The sequence below is a fragment of the Dermacentor silvarum genome, chromosome 8 (assembly GCF_013339745.2).
Source record: "Dermacentor silvarum isolate Dsil-2018 chromosome 8, BIME_Dsil_1.4, whole genome shotgun sequence".
Classification (NCBI taxonomy): domain Eukaryota; kingdom Metazoa; phylum Arthropoda; class Arachnida; order Ixodida; family Ixodidae; genus Dermacentor; species Dermacentor silvarum.
The window spans coordinates 51,382,973-51,397,007 of record NC_051161.1 but is presented as its reverse complement, the minus strand read 5'-3'; the positions used below and the strand labels follow the sequence as shown (position 1 = coordinate 51,397,007).

Below are 14,035 nucleotides of genomic sequence, written 5' to 3'. Positions count from 1 at the left end.
GGGTGTATAGCATATATAGTATACACCTATTCAATAGTTGCCACCTACGTATACTTCGTCTCACGAACTCCGTGCACTGCAGTGAAGGCTATGGGCCTCGTTTCAGTGAATCGGTAACGATAGCCGGCTGCGTATTCTGAAGAGAACGGAGGATGGCTCGCCCATTGTGAGCCACTGATCTTTCCGTAAAGCATCTACAGAATCGGCGTGACACGTAGGGTGATTAGAGGCGGACAGCGGATGAACTACGGGCCTTAATGATACTTTATGAGCAGTTTTAGTGTGCGTGCGTATGCGTCTGTGGATATACGTGCAGTTTGCGTGTTTGTCTGATCACCGTGTACATCATGGATGACATCAATGACTACATTATGAATGAAATACATTGTAATGACTTTAACCCACTACCTGGAGTAGCATGCCGCGCCCTAGGCCAGGCAAACATCCCTAGCTTTTATTAAAGACAACATCTCTCTCTCTCTCTTCATCTGGTTTGCTGTTCGGATCGGCTGACGAAACCTGTAGGTTTGGCTTCCCTGCATAGAGTTGGTGATACTGTGTATTACACATTGGTTTCGCTCAGCGAACTCTCGTCGGTGAAACCAAGGTCCTTCCGGTTGCTTTTTTTCCCCGTTGACGACGACTAGACAGCAGCGTCATCGATCATGCTCGTGACACCCTGGCTCTACATAATAGCACCGGCTGGCTAGTTTCACTGCGAAGGTGCGTGGCACTGCTTGCGCGACCTATTCCGCGTTTCAAATTGTGTGGTCCTTATCGCCGTATCCGTGTTAGCAGTGTGCTTAGGTGGTTGACGGTGACGCAACGCTCTCGTAATGCGAAGGCAAAAAAACAAGCAAGAAGGGACGTGAAAAGGCTTTCGAGCTCTCGTTTTTTTTTTTTTTTTCGCAATGATATATACAGAGTAACTTGCTAGACCGAAAGGTGTTTCCGTCTGAAGTGGCTCTGTGTGATCGAACGTTCGATTAGGCTTACTGAAGAAGCGGCTACTTGTACAGCTTCCGGAAGATAAGCACTGCATGCAGCGCAGTTGCCTTGAATTAAAAATGTTCAAATTGTAAAACAAGACGTTGCTCGTAGCGGGCTGAACGGAAATGAAGAGATTAAAAGATGACACGGCACATTGTCTGGATTTTCAGATTCAGGAAAGCCAGGTTGCTGATTACGGAAGTCATTGTCCAAACATATGAAAAAAAAGAAAAAAAAAGGTAGAGGGGGTCTGTCACAACGCTCGACCATGCAGCTTATACAGCGGCTGCTAGTGATTGGTTGGTTTATTTATTATGGCAATTGAAATGTTGGCAACGAACCTAACAACGTTTGAAATGTTGTATTAATGAAATTGTGTTGTGCGGTGAAGTGAATCGTTAACGATATTGAGCAGTTCAGTACGGCACGCGGGTCCGTTATTTGCGATAATAAAACAAACAAGAAAAAAAAATCGCAACAAAAGATGAATGTAGTAGTTTTCGCGTGGTATCAGGTATAGGATCCGAAGGAAACCGTCTTCTAGTATGCAGCCACTTTCAACAAGAACAACAAAAAAAAAATATAAGGAAGACGTCCCCACTTTTGAGATAGCCCACAGAAGACGTCAGACGTCGTCAAAGCCAAACACAGACACGTACACGAAACCACACTTGTAACGACGCAGTAAGAACAAATATTTGCAACCTACAAAATGCGTAGGAAACTATCATTAAAAAAAAACGAAACACTTAGCGAAAAAAAAAAAACGATATTTCGGCTGCTGCCTGGCGCTTACTGACAGAGCGGTCAACTTTATAACCCTTAAAGATGCACTAAATAATTATTGCGTTTGTCAAGAGGGAGCATGCGTTCAGTCGTGCAATACTTCTATGTCTCCCCGATTTCACCCGCTTACTCGATTCGAACATTGAACGCGAGCAAGCTTCAGTTCCTCGCTCCTGATTCAACAGGGGTCGAATGTGGGAGCACTTATCAATCGACAGTTCACGCCGACCAGGGGCACGGACCGCGCAACTCAGCGCAGTCAGCGATAAAAACGAGCGACGAGCGAGAGATGAAAAATACTGGCGCGATTCATGGCTTTATGTAGTGGCAACTGTACTGCGAGATCGGGCCGTTGAACCGCTCCGATTGTTTCGCGTCTTTTGTTCTTCGAGATGAAAAATAACGCTGTGAAAGCGGTGTTCGTATAATGCCTTCATGTCCTCCCAGTAAAGGGATGTACGTACGTCACGGGAACTACCAAGCAAGAAAAAAAAAAAAAGAAAAAGATTGGCTGGTATATTCAACTTGCATGTCGGAAGTCACTGTCGAAAACATCTACTACAATAGATCTTTTATGTGTCATGCAAGTTTAGGTTTGCTATATGCAGTTATGCATGTATTCGTATTTGCGTTGGTCCACTCACCTGAAGAACTGTGAACCGTGTGTGTGTGCTATCGATCCTATTTTCAGTACTTTCGCTTACCTACAGAACTGGGTATGCATGCGCGTGTCATTGTACTCTCTTCTGTGTACTTCCTCACGAACTTGCGTTCCTGTTCCTGCATGCGTTCCTGTTCTTAAACTGCTTTCAGTATTATATTTGGTTAGTTAGTTTTTTTGTTAGTAGTTGGTTAGTTGGTTAGTTAGTTAGTCAGTTCGTTAGTTAGTTAATTAGTTATAGTGACGGATGTTTTGCCGCAACTGAAAGTATATGGCCATCTCACGACTATAATTAACACCGCAGCACACCGTCGGCAAAATTACCGCCGTCATTTAATTCCTGTGTTATTAGTAGTATCAACTTTTGTCCAGCCATTTCTTCCTTTATGTCACGTAATTATTAGCATAATAAACCATATCAAATAACACTAAAATACCATATACCATTACCCATATCATTAAAAAAACTGTTTTCCCAGCAATGTTAGGCGAACAGGCTTAACGTTTCCAGTCGCATGAGTGTCTCGTCATCAGTATGCGTGCGGTGGTTTCCCGGCGCCATATCAGTGCAGGTCACATCATCATCGGTCACTGCGCCGTAATCAACCCACACGCGCGCTTACAAGCACACGTGGGCGTGTCAACCTGCGCGGTCGCTATTGCGCCTATCATTCGTGGGATCGCTGACCCATCTCGTGCATAGTGCTACTTGCCTCGTGGGCCTTTCATCCAGCAACGGAGAATGTCGTCTTCTACCCTCTCTCTTTTTCGAGTGTTTTTCGTATGCGTTCCTTACATAGTGAAAAGCTGGGAATCAAAGACTGCGCGCTATCTTCGTCGAATACGTTAAAATTCGGCATCATGTTCGCAAAACACGAGACAAGACGAGTACTCGTATACCGTCCTCACAAAATTATGAATTTCTGGAGATTATGCGAAATTCGTAATTCGCAATTTCTTATGAAATTATGCATCTCAGCAAGTGCGCGGCAATCTCGACGAACAAACTCTTTAATGACGACTCTACGGGAGTGTTAAGCTTATAGTACAGCCTTTACGTAGAACTTCCTCGCGACATCGATCTTCCATTTCATTGAAAAGCCTGTATTACTTGGAATCTGTTAAATGACTTTCTGGTCGCGTACCCATTCCGACCCATCCGGTCTCTAACCTGCTCAATACTTCTGTTAACTCCGTAGACAACATTGCCGTCGCCAAAGAATTCTTGTTCATGAGATTTAGCGTATACATAAGAACGTCCAGGCGAAATATAGAGAAGAAAGTTCCTTTGCCACAGCTGCACCGATGACATTAAAGAAGAAGAAAACATATTTGTTTTATTTCCACCCATAACCACCCTTCATACCCCTTCTCTCTGTTCGAGTTCGGATCTTGTAATGCAAAAGTGAGCGACCTGCAAGTTATGGCCTCGCCTGGCGCCCGGGGAGCAGCTAAATAAACGCTCTATCATGGCCTCGTAGATTAGACGACATCCCCGATCTCCGAGGTCGTTTCTCAGCACGCGAATCGCGTGGCGAATATTTGCTCCTGCTACACTGCTCCTTCTACATTGTTCGTGCTACATTACATTAGATTACCGCTAGCTGAACACTAGCGGATGAGCAGTAATTTCTTAAACACACCACATGTAACGAACGAAATCTGAAGGCCTCCACAAGGTCTACCAGTTGATTGGCCGTATCCCCCGTTTCGAGGCTCTTGTCGAAGCCATACGGCCGCGCACCTTTAGCGGAGAACTCTCCACAACGAAAACACAGTTTCCGGACCTCTTTCAAGATTGCCAAGCTCATAGATCGAAGAACTTTCCGAGCGTCTCGCGTTATCGACGGATGCTCAAGGGGTTGATCCCCCTGGCCTCATTGCGAACCCGGGGAGACATAAATGGAAAGATAGGGGGACGCCCTGGATACTAGCCTACCCCAGTCGGCAATGACCTGCCGCGAGAGCGCGACGCACGATTATGAACGATGGGATGACAACGTCAGTTCTCTCTCCTCGTGTTGCGCTTGTTCGTCGCTTCGTATAGCGCCGCTACTGGGACATAAACGACACCTGTCACTGCCATTACGCGGTGATTAGCTAATAGCCTAACTAGGATACTAACTAACAATGCACAGCTAGCATCGTAGTTGGGAGCGTTGCTCGTCTGTATGATACCCTCATTTTCTCTGCGCGCAACCCTCCGGATCGGATATGGGAGTGGCGGCAGCAAAACTATGATCTACGAAGACCAAGCTTCTAATTTTTAGTTTCTTTCTTTATTTATTTTCTTTCTTTCTTTCTTTCCGAGTGCATAAATGCTCGTGTACCGTTTTGTCTGCATTAACAAAAACCAGGCGCTCAATGTTAACGCGGAGCCATCCTCAAGGGAAGCATCGGCCTGTGGCCTTTATTCTGACGCCCTAGCCTTAGCTTGGGGTCATAGCCTGAATTCTTAGCCTGGAGCCTTAGCCTGGAGCCTTAGCCTGGAGCCTTAGCCTGGAGCCTTAGCCTGGAGCCTTAACCTCGAGCATTAGCCTTAAGCCTTAACCTTAACCTGGAGTCCTAGCTTAGTCTTAGCCTGGAGCCTGCCTTAGTCACGATCCTTAGCCTGGTGTCTGAGCCTAGAGCCTTAGCCTGAACTCCTAGGTTGCAGGTTTAGTCTAGAGACTTAGCCTAGAGCCATGGCTTGGAGCCTTAGCCTGGAGTTTTAGCCTATAGCTTTATCTTGGAGCCAACGTTTCGACTGGGGGACTACGACGAAGACAAGCCCTTTGCATATCTCGGTTACAATTTGTTAGGAATTCGTAGAAGAGCCAGGAGCAAAACGATGTCGTGCTAAAGACACACGCAAACGCACACGCAAACGCACGCACGCACGCACGCACGTAAATGTAAACCATTAAAGTAAAAACAAAGAGTAAGGCATGAAAAAAAAATGTGACCCGGACGTGATTCGAACACGCAACCTTCTGATCTGGAGTCAGACGCGCTACCGTTGCGCCACCGAGTCCAGCTGTCTGTGCTGTTGAAGCAGCTCCCTTCATTGTCAGGCTGTCTGTCAAGGTCCAGCAGCTGCGTGCTTACTTTCTTTTTTTTTTTTTTTTTTTCATCTGATAAACCTTTCTTTTCTCGGAATAGATAACGGAGGCGACACTGCTCGAGGCCCTGAAAGCTGCTTGCTTTAGCGACTTCTTTTTTCGCTTTGTCCGCAAGCGTCACTGTTTATTTGTCGCGAAAACAGGCGCGCTGTTTACGCAATGCGATTATAGTAAAGGCGCCCTAAATGCATGCTCTGAAAAAAAAAAAAAAAAAAAAAAAAAACGTTTAGCTGACTGGGATCTACGGGCAGACGTGCATATATTGCAGAAGTATAACGAAGCTTGTTGCTGTGCTGTTGCTATTAACGGAATTAAAAAAAAAGAAAACGTGTTTGAGTTGTATCGGTAAATATCACTTCTAAAATATCGAAATAAGCCACTATTACCATAATAGGAGAGACAGGCATTCTTTAGTCGGTGGCTGGAAACGTTTGCCTGGTCATACGCCCAGCATGGATGTCAGCGCGAATCTATGAAATGTGACCCACTGATGAATGTTACCCGCGCAAGTCACATTATAGTCACAAATGGGCATGCGTAAGTCACAACCCTCAATCATGCATTGTAACAAGACTAGTGTCGACGCCGCTGTGAAATTTCCGCAACATCCCGCCGTGACGTCATTGATTCTGTGCACGTCTGCTCGGACTCAAATTTTCCTTTTTCTTTTTTCTGTTGGCAAATATGGACTGCATTGCTTTTTGAAGGAGCAAAAAAGACTGAACATAGCAAATTTAAACCACCTTCACTCCGCCACAATAGCCCCAATGCGAGAATATATCTTTAAATCCATGACGTCACACTGAAGTACCTTTCCTGAAATTTCGGCGCGGAATTAAAAGCTAAGTAAAAGAGAGAACGTTCGGGCCTTCATTTTTTTTCCTCTCCTTAATTAGACAACCTCTTAAGGCGAAATAAACGAAAGTAATGGTTTGAAAGAATGCTTTCGCACCGGTTGTCCCTCGAGAGCTTCGAACTCTCATCCTTCCCTTTCAGTCATTTGAAGCGCCAAAAGATCCCCGAGCGCCACGCTACGAACGAAGGCGCTAGCAATGCTCGTTCTTCCAATGGTACGCTTCTTTTTTGCAAAGGCTGCAAGCTCCACGAAAGCTCTGTGGCAAGGTGAACGAAAGCGTGTGACACGATGAAAACTCGCATTCTTCCGCTTTAAGCTACCCTGTATGACGCACGGACTGCAGCAGTGTTTTTTTTTTTTTTTCGAAACTCATTGGCCGTTCTTCAATGAGCGATAGTCATCTGGTCAATCGGGGTCGAGCGATCGAGCTTCGGAGGCACGTTGTATATTGATAAACCCGAGATTGTTGTTGCGTAGTTACATGACTGGAGTTTGCGATTCAGCGCCTTTTTATGTTACACCTTTTGCGAGCTGTGCATGCAGTGTTAGTATATAGGGAGTTGACTTTTAAGACTGAGTGTGTTTCACTCGTTTATTGTAACTTGAATTTACGATTAAGCGTGTGCAACTTACTTATATTAGTTGACATTCAGTTTAAGTGTGCTTTTATGTGACTTCTCCATGACAGCGCCCTTCAATTATATGCATTTCCACGTGAAAAAGAAGTGGTTGGCGACAATTATAAAGGCGCCAACATCTCACAGACATCATATACTTTAAAAAAAAAAAAAACTGAAAAAGAAAAAAAAAGTCTGAGTCGCCCAGGCATAGCAGGTGATGAGCAGGTGCTGGACACAGCGGTTCGTATACTGTGCGGCTTTCGTCGCATGCCGCGGTGTTGCCCTTGTGTCCCACAGCCCCCGATTATCGTGCGTTCACACGCGCCGCCCGCAGCGATTACACTGAGAAAGAGAGGGGGGAGGGGGGGAGGGGGAGAGAAGAGCCGCGGCTCCTGCCCGCCCTGCTAGAGCGTATCAGCGTTGACTTTCGCTATGTGCGTGGTGCAGCCACGCGATACGGTGGCCAAGTGTCACAGGCGTGCGCTACGCGTGCATCGATGTCGGAACGATGTGTGTGCGTGTGTGGGTGTGACGCCGGCGGTGCCAGCTTGTACGCGCTATATAGAGAGTTTTAGCGCACCGCCCTGTATACCGTTACACTATGTAGAGAGCTTTAGCGCACCACCCCGCATACCGTTATACTATGTAGAGAGTTTTTAGGCGTGCCTCATAATCAGAACTGGTTTTGGCACGTAAAACCCCCAAAAGAAGGAAGAAGAGTTTTAGCGCACCACCCTGTATAACGCTATACTATGTAGAGAGTATTTAGGTGTGCCGCATAATCAGAACTGGTTTTGGAACGTAAAACCCCAGAAAGAAGAAGAGTTTTAGCGCACCGCCCTGTATACCGCTATACTATGTAGAAAGCTTTAGCGCACTACCCTGCATACCGTTATACTATGTAGAGAGTTTTAGCGCACCGCATACCAGCGCCGCTTTGGCCATCTTGTCAGCTGTGTGCGTGCTGCGGCTAAGCCTGCTCGCGAGAGTATATAGATGGCGTGGCTTAGCTATAGCACTCGCAAAGCTGGCAGTTGACGAAGGTGGTAATAGCAGTTAGCGCTTGCTTTATTTATCATACATGAAATGGAAGGCAATTACTACTGACCACACTGTAACTATCTAGCTGCTTCTGCTGACACCTGAATGGCGGTCAGTATTGCAGGGGTGGAAGGTTAGGGTGGTAAAAGCACAAGTAGGGAGAATGGGAAGAGACGATAGAGTAGAAGGAAGGAAACTATGTACATTTGTATACTACAACGAAATAGAAACGTCATCGTGGAAACCATAGTTCGCTTGCACTTCGACGGATTTTACGCGACGGGGGCTAACGTAACAAGTGTATGGCCGTGTTCACACTTCCACGGCTGGTAGATAGACCGATAAATGGTCGCGGCCGCCAACACTTCTATATTGTATGGAGAGGCTCAGAATTGATAGAGGACATACATGTAGAATGGCTACGTGTTGAAGGCGTAAAACCCCCGCTCGAAAGGCTCCACTCGCACCTAGCAACAATTACCGGCGACGAGCGACACAAAGGCTTGACCGCATTGTTGGTCATTGGCAGTTGGATGATGCCCCGCATGCGATAAGACTCTGGCGGGGCCTTGGGAGAGACCGATGCCCCCGCAACGGAGAGTGAAACAAGTGGAGGGGGGCAACGGCGTTATAGGATGGGGAGAAAAAAAAATAGTAGCATGACCCTCCGCCACTGTCAGTGCATTGCGTACATAAAAATTTCCTGCAAAAGATTACTTGAGGGAACACTGGTTCTGCGATTGTTAAGCCTGGATGCAAATTATGGTTAGTACACTGATTTGTCTAATCATGGTGCTTTCGGCTTGAGACGTTCTTGTGGCGTTTACTTATTACGCTTTATCTGCTTTTATCCCACCCGCCTATATGAGCGCTGTGACTGACTGACTGAACAACGAATGATTGCGCCATGTATGTGCTTGCATACCGCGGACTTCTCCCCTGCTACTCATCTTCTAGTCCCCTTTCCCAGTGCAGGGTAGTCAACCGGGCTCAGCCGCGTTAACCTCCTCGTCTTTTATTTATCGCTTCTCTCTCTCTATCTCTATACGTCTTCCTTTATTTGCCTAAATGTCAAAGCAGTCATATATTTTTTTCTAAACGCACGAAGGCGATATAAGAATCCGGGCACACGCATCACCACAGGGAATTGTTGCGTATATAACGCAATTTTTCGTTGAACGCGATCGTTTTGCAAGGTCAGAAAGTCATTTGAAGGCTGAGGGACCAAGTTTAAGCAAATCCACATACGATACAGCCACGATCACCATGCAGGCTGAAACGTCACGGAGAAGCCGTTGTAGCGAAAATGAGACAGGCGCGAAAGAACAGCCCGCGCGCGGTGTCGACCCACACTTTCTGTCCTGTCTTATTTGCGATAAGCTGGCTTCCCGCCGAGCATACCAACCAATCATCCCAACGAGTCCCAACCAATCATCCCAACTTAAATGAAACGTCGTGCTTACAGCACCCGTTGATACGCCACATTTCCCTTTAGTAAATCTTGTAGGAAACTTCGCGATTGCATGATGGAGACACGTTCCCTGTGTTCGGGTCACGACGAGTAATGAGCCGGGTCGCAACAGCTATATGACGTAACTGTAATAATGTAATCAGCTGCACGGAGCCCGTCAGCAGTGTTCACGCGCGCGTGCTCGAGTGCGTGTACGGTAATCTGCAGGGTGGGATAAAAACAAGAAAAAAAAATGAAAATAACAGATCGTGCCAAGTGCATAAAAGACAAACGAAGCAAAGAATGCGCTGAGCTCTGCGATTGTACAGCTGTTTACGCCGCTGTTCTACATGCGTCGCGGCCGAATCGCAGTGCGCTTGAGTTTTGCGCGTGTCAGCTTTGATTGTTTCTTCTGTATTGCTAAATTATTACCCTTCTACAGTACCGCAAAACACCACCGTATATGCACGGGAGAGGGTAAAGGGGTTTTCGGGAATTGAACTCGAGGTAAAACTGGGATTTCACTGAATTTGTGCGAAGTCGAAACGCGCGTGACCTCTGGCAAGTCTCTCTCACGGTGGCTATAGCTCCCCCCTTCTTCCTTCCCACAACTCGCAGTTTCCCCCGTGTAACGTCGTGCTCTGTATCAAAACCTTCCTGTCTTCAATCTGTCTTCAATCTTTGCCCCGTTCCCTCCCATCTCCATTTTCGCCGTATGTCGAGAATCCAGCAGCGCGTTGCGTTATAGGTTAAAAACTGTCGCCCAGGCGTGTCACGGCCGTTCGACGGAGTCTTCCGACGATCGAGGCAGCGGGGTCACATTGCGTAACCGCGCAGCTTGGGCACGTTATACACGCGCGACGGACGGAAACACGATCGCAGAGGAGGGGAGCGGCCGGCCGGCCCGTTTCGCGCACTTCGACGTGGGGGCTCGCGAACCCCCCTTCTCCTCCTCGTTACCGCAGCCTTGAACCTCGTGGAAGCGACGTACGACAAGGAACCCGCGGTCGGCGGCTCGGTCGCCAATGGCGTTCGCGACCCCCTCCCTCTCCTCCCTCGCCGATAAAAGGACATTAAAGCTAACAATTCCAGACGCAAACGCTACGTCGACGACATACTCCTCACAACGTTGCCGCCGCTGCAGCAGCACCATCGGCCGGACGCAAACCCTTCCCCTTAATCGCTCTCTCTCTCTTCCCAGGATGCACCGCGCGTGATAGGATACACGCTGTGTGGTCATTATACGATAGCGAAGCGGCGGCACAGCCTCTCTCTCTCCATCTGTCCCCCTTCTCCGCCTTCAGCTTCCACGCTTCAAACCTCGCCGTTTTGCACTGTGAAGTGTCTATATAGCTTTCTTTTTCTTCTTACTCGCCTGTTGTTCCTGCCAAGTACCGCTGCTGCTGCTGCACTGCATTGCGGCTCTTTTCCAAGAATGGGAGAAAGCGGACTTCGGGGAGTGCTGCATGTGCTTACAAACACCGACGCGGAGCCCTCGGGTGTCTATTATGCTGTAGCGGTTTTCTTTCTATGCGCGGCAAACTCGGCGGTCGCAGAGCAGCGAGACGTGCTGCGGCGTGTCGCTGGTCGTGCGTGTGCTTGGTTTAGCAGCTGTGCGAGAAATAAGGGCGCTAATGTATGGTACGCCTGGGTTACCCGGGCATGCTGGTAGAAGTTGCGAGAGCAGTTGCCCTGGGCAGTTTTCGTGGAGGACTACTCTATTGACGCATCAATTTCATAAACGGATGGAATGTCACATTAAAAAAAAAAAGGCCTTGAACGAAAAAAAAAAGGGGGGGGGGGAAGAGGTAGAGGGACCGGTGTTTGTTTTTCTCAATGTAGAAGGGCGTCGAAAGCGTCCAATAAAGTAAGGAACTATAAGTAGTAAATGGATGCAGCGTCATCAAACGTTATGGTGCTGCGAGTAAAGTTCTCCATGTGGAATGTGCCCCATATCGTGCCTAAAGTGTAACTTTTTACACTTTAGGAACCACCCCGCGTGCGCGTGTGTGTGTCGACGCCTCTCTTCGATGTGTAGTAGATTGGATCACTCCACTCGTGTCCTACCCACGCACTGTGAGTCGACGCAAAACGTAGGGGAGCGATTGCAATTAAACGCCATCAAAGTTTGCAAACACCGACGTTTCTCCAAGCGCGCGCGTGCGTCCGTCTTTTAATTACCGGTGCAAACACAAAGCCATAGCCAAGACGAGCCAGCCAGCTTCCCATATCCCACACGCACACGTGCTTCCTTGTGCCGTCTCGGCGCACAGCGACAACGCAGAGGTGTGTTGTTCGAGCGCACACTTGCCGAAGGGCCGGCTGCAGGTACGCTATATAATACAGCCATTCTACGGCGGCTCCACTCAATCAGTCGATTAGGAAGGCACGTCTCGGAAGTGGGAAACACACACCGCAGCAGTCGAGGGGTAAGGGGGGGAGGAGTGGAAGCGGGGGCGTTCTGTCGGGCAGAGGGGATCCCAGTATCCCGCAGCGCAAACAGATGGCCGTCGCTCCAGCCGCGACCATTGTCAACCGGAGACGACGCGGTGACGTCATCTGTAGGACAGATCGGGGCTGGGGGGTTCGGCGCGGTGTACCGAGATTGAAGTGACAGACCGTGAAAGCAAAGTGCGTGCGTGCTCGCAGGGCGCAGGTTTGTGAGCATGCGCCGCTCCGTCTCGTGTTTCTCTCTGTATACACACATAGGGGGTGGAATCCGAACGAAGGAAGCAAGAATTGTGCAACAACGGGAAAAGAGGGGGAGGTGGAGGAGGAACACAAAGCGGCTCGGAGTCGTCGTCGGGGAGCTTCGCCCGAAGGCCTGTGTGTGTGTGAACTCACTTAAATTCCAATAAGCCGGAGTCAAGTAAGGATCTCACCCGGGCCACTCTAGATTACACCCACAAGAGGCTGCGAATGGGGGGGGGGGGGGGGGGGGGCGCATGCGCAGAGGTAGCTTGGCGCCAGGGGACGCTGAGTGCACTACCCGTAAGAGGGGGCGAAGTCAAACAAATAATAAACTAGCAAGTTTAATGCGATCAACACGCGCGCTCTCCTGCTGCTTCTCTCCCCGCGAGAGCCCGCTGAGTTTAGAGCGTTGGGCTGAAACCCGGCCCTCGAAGCTTGTGGGGTGTCGCGCATTGTTTACTATCCCTCGACCCCCCGCTTTTTTTTTTTTCCGGATGAAGGGCCCAAATATTACTCGCTTTAAAACGCCACGAAGCCCGCAGCATTCGGTTCCGCGAGGCATCCCCTCCCCCAACCCCTCTCTCCATGGTTTATTATCAAACAGCGAGGAGGCGTTTGAGTACAGGAAGAGATGAAGGCGATCACAGCTAGACAAGAGCCACAACGCTGTGTTTCATACCTGTCACTTTCTTTGTCAGCCCGAGAGAAGGAAGCGGTTATTAAAAGCGAGACGGGGGAATACATCACTTGCGTAATAGAAAATTATCAAGTTTTGGCGAGAAAGTGACTTTTGTGGCAATCGCTGCAATGGCCATTTCATTGAACACTATGAAGTGGTGTAGGCGCGGCACTTGTTAGCTCCGACATTTCCAACGAAATGCGCGTATATATGTTTGTTATGGATGGTGTGGTTGCTTTTGAAGAACGCGCAAACATCTGTCACTTATTGCACGTGCCGAGAGTACTAACCGAGATTAACTGGATATATAGCAGTAATTGAATTTCAATGCTGAAGATCCTGGGATTGCGGAAAGAATTGTGAAATGACACCGTGTGCCGAGAATTCCACGTTCACGTTCGACGAATGTGCCGGGTCAGTTCGAGTTATCGTGCAGCAACGTTGCTTAGCGGGATATCCGTCAAAGTGCTCTTTTTATAAAAGCTAACCACATATACAAGTATCTTACGCGCTCACACTTAAATCGGTCGCGTTTGTGATGTCGGCCACCCTTCACGGGACTTCTTATTATTTTTATACACCTTGCCATCATGGCAACTGCGTTACGCTTACTAGTCACATGAAGCAGAGAAACCTCTGGCTGGTTTTCCATTTACGCACAGTCCAGTGCTAAAGTGAACAATCTGATGTGCGGCTCACTTCGCTGGCTTTAGACTGAAGTGCCGAACGAAGCTGTGCGAATGCACTGCACTGGGCTGTAGAAAGGTGCCAGGGCTATACAGCCACAAGTCATTCTGTTGCTCAGCCGGGCGATTGTACGCTTGCCAGGGGTGGGGGATTTGCACATGCTCAACAGTCATGTGTTCCCTCTGAAAGTGTTTCGCACTGTACATTTTCGACCGCAGCAGGCCATATCTGAACTCATTGGCGGATAAATAAGCAGGGCAACAGGGATATGAGGCGAATGAATTCTGCTCGATCACCTTACAAAGCGTTTTTTTTTCTCTCTCTCTCTCTTTCAATTTCCTTCCCGTCGTTCCCGATAAGCTGCTTCGGCCGTCACCGCGAGAATGCGCTCATCCGAGCATGCTTCGCTCTCCAGTTCCCTAGTAAGAGAAATTCACATACAAAGAGAGTGGAGAGCGAAAACAGAAAGAGAG

General features: G+C 48.4%; 1 protein-coding gene and 1 non-coding gene across 2 annotated transcripts in view; one reads left to right on the top strand and one right to left on the bottom strand.

Annotated features, from left to right (window-relative positions):
* LOC119462663 (PR domain zinc finger protein 1) overlaps positions 1-14,035 on the top strand; it is a 137,463-nt gene that overhangs the window by 109,044 nt on the left and 14,384 nt on the right. The gene's annotated exons all lie outside the window — the stretch shown is intronic.
* Positions 5,379-5,450, bottom strand: Trnaw-cca (transfer RNA tryptophan (anticodon CCA)). Its single transcript has one exon. It is a non-coding gene; the product is annotated as a tRNA-Trp (tRNA).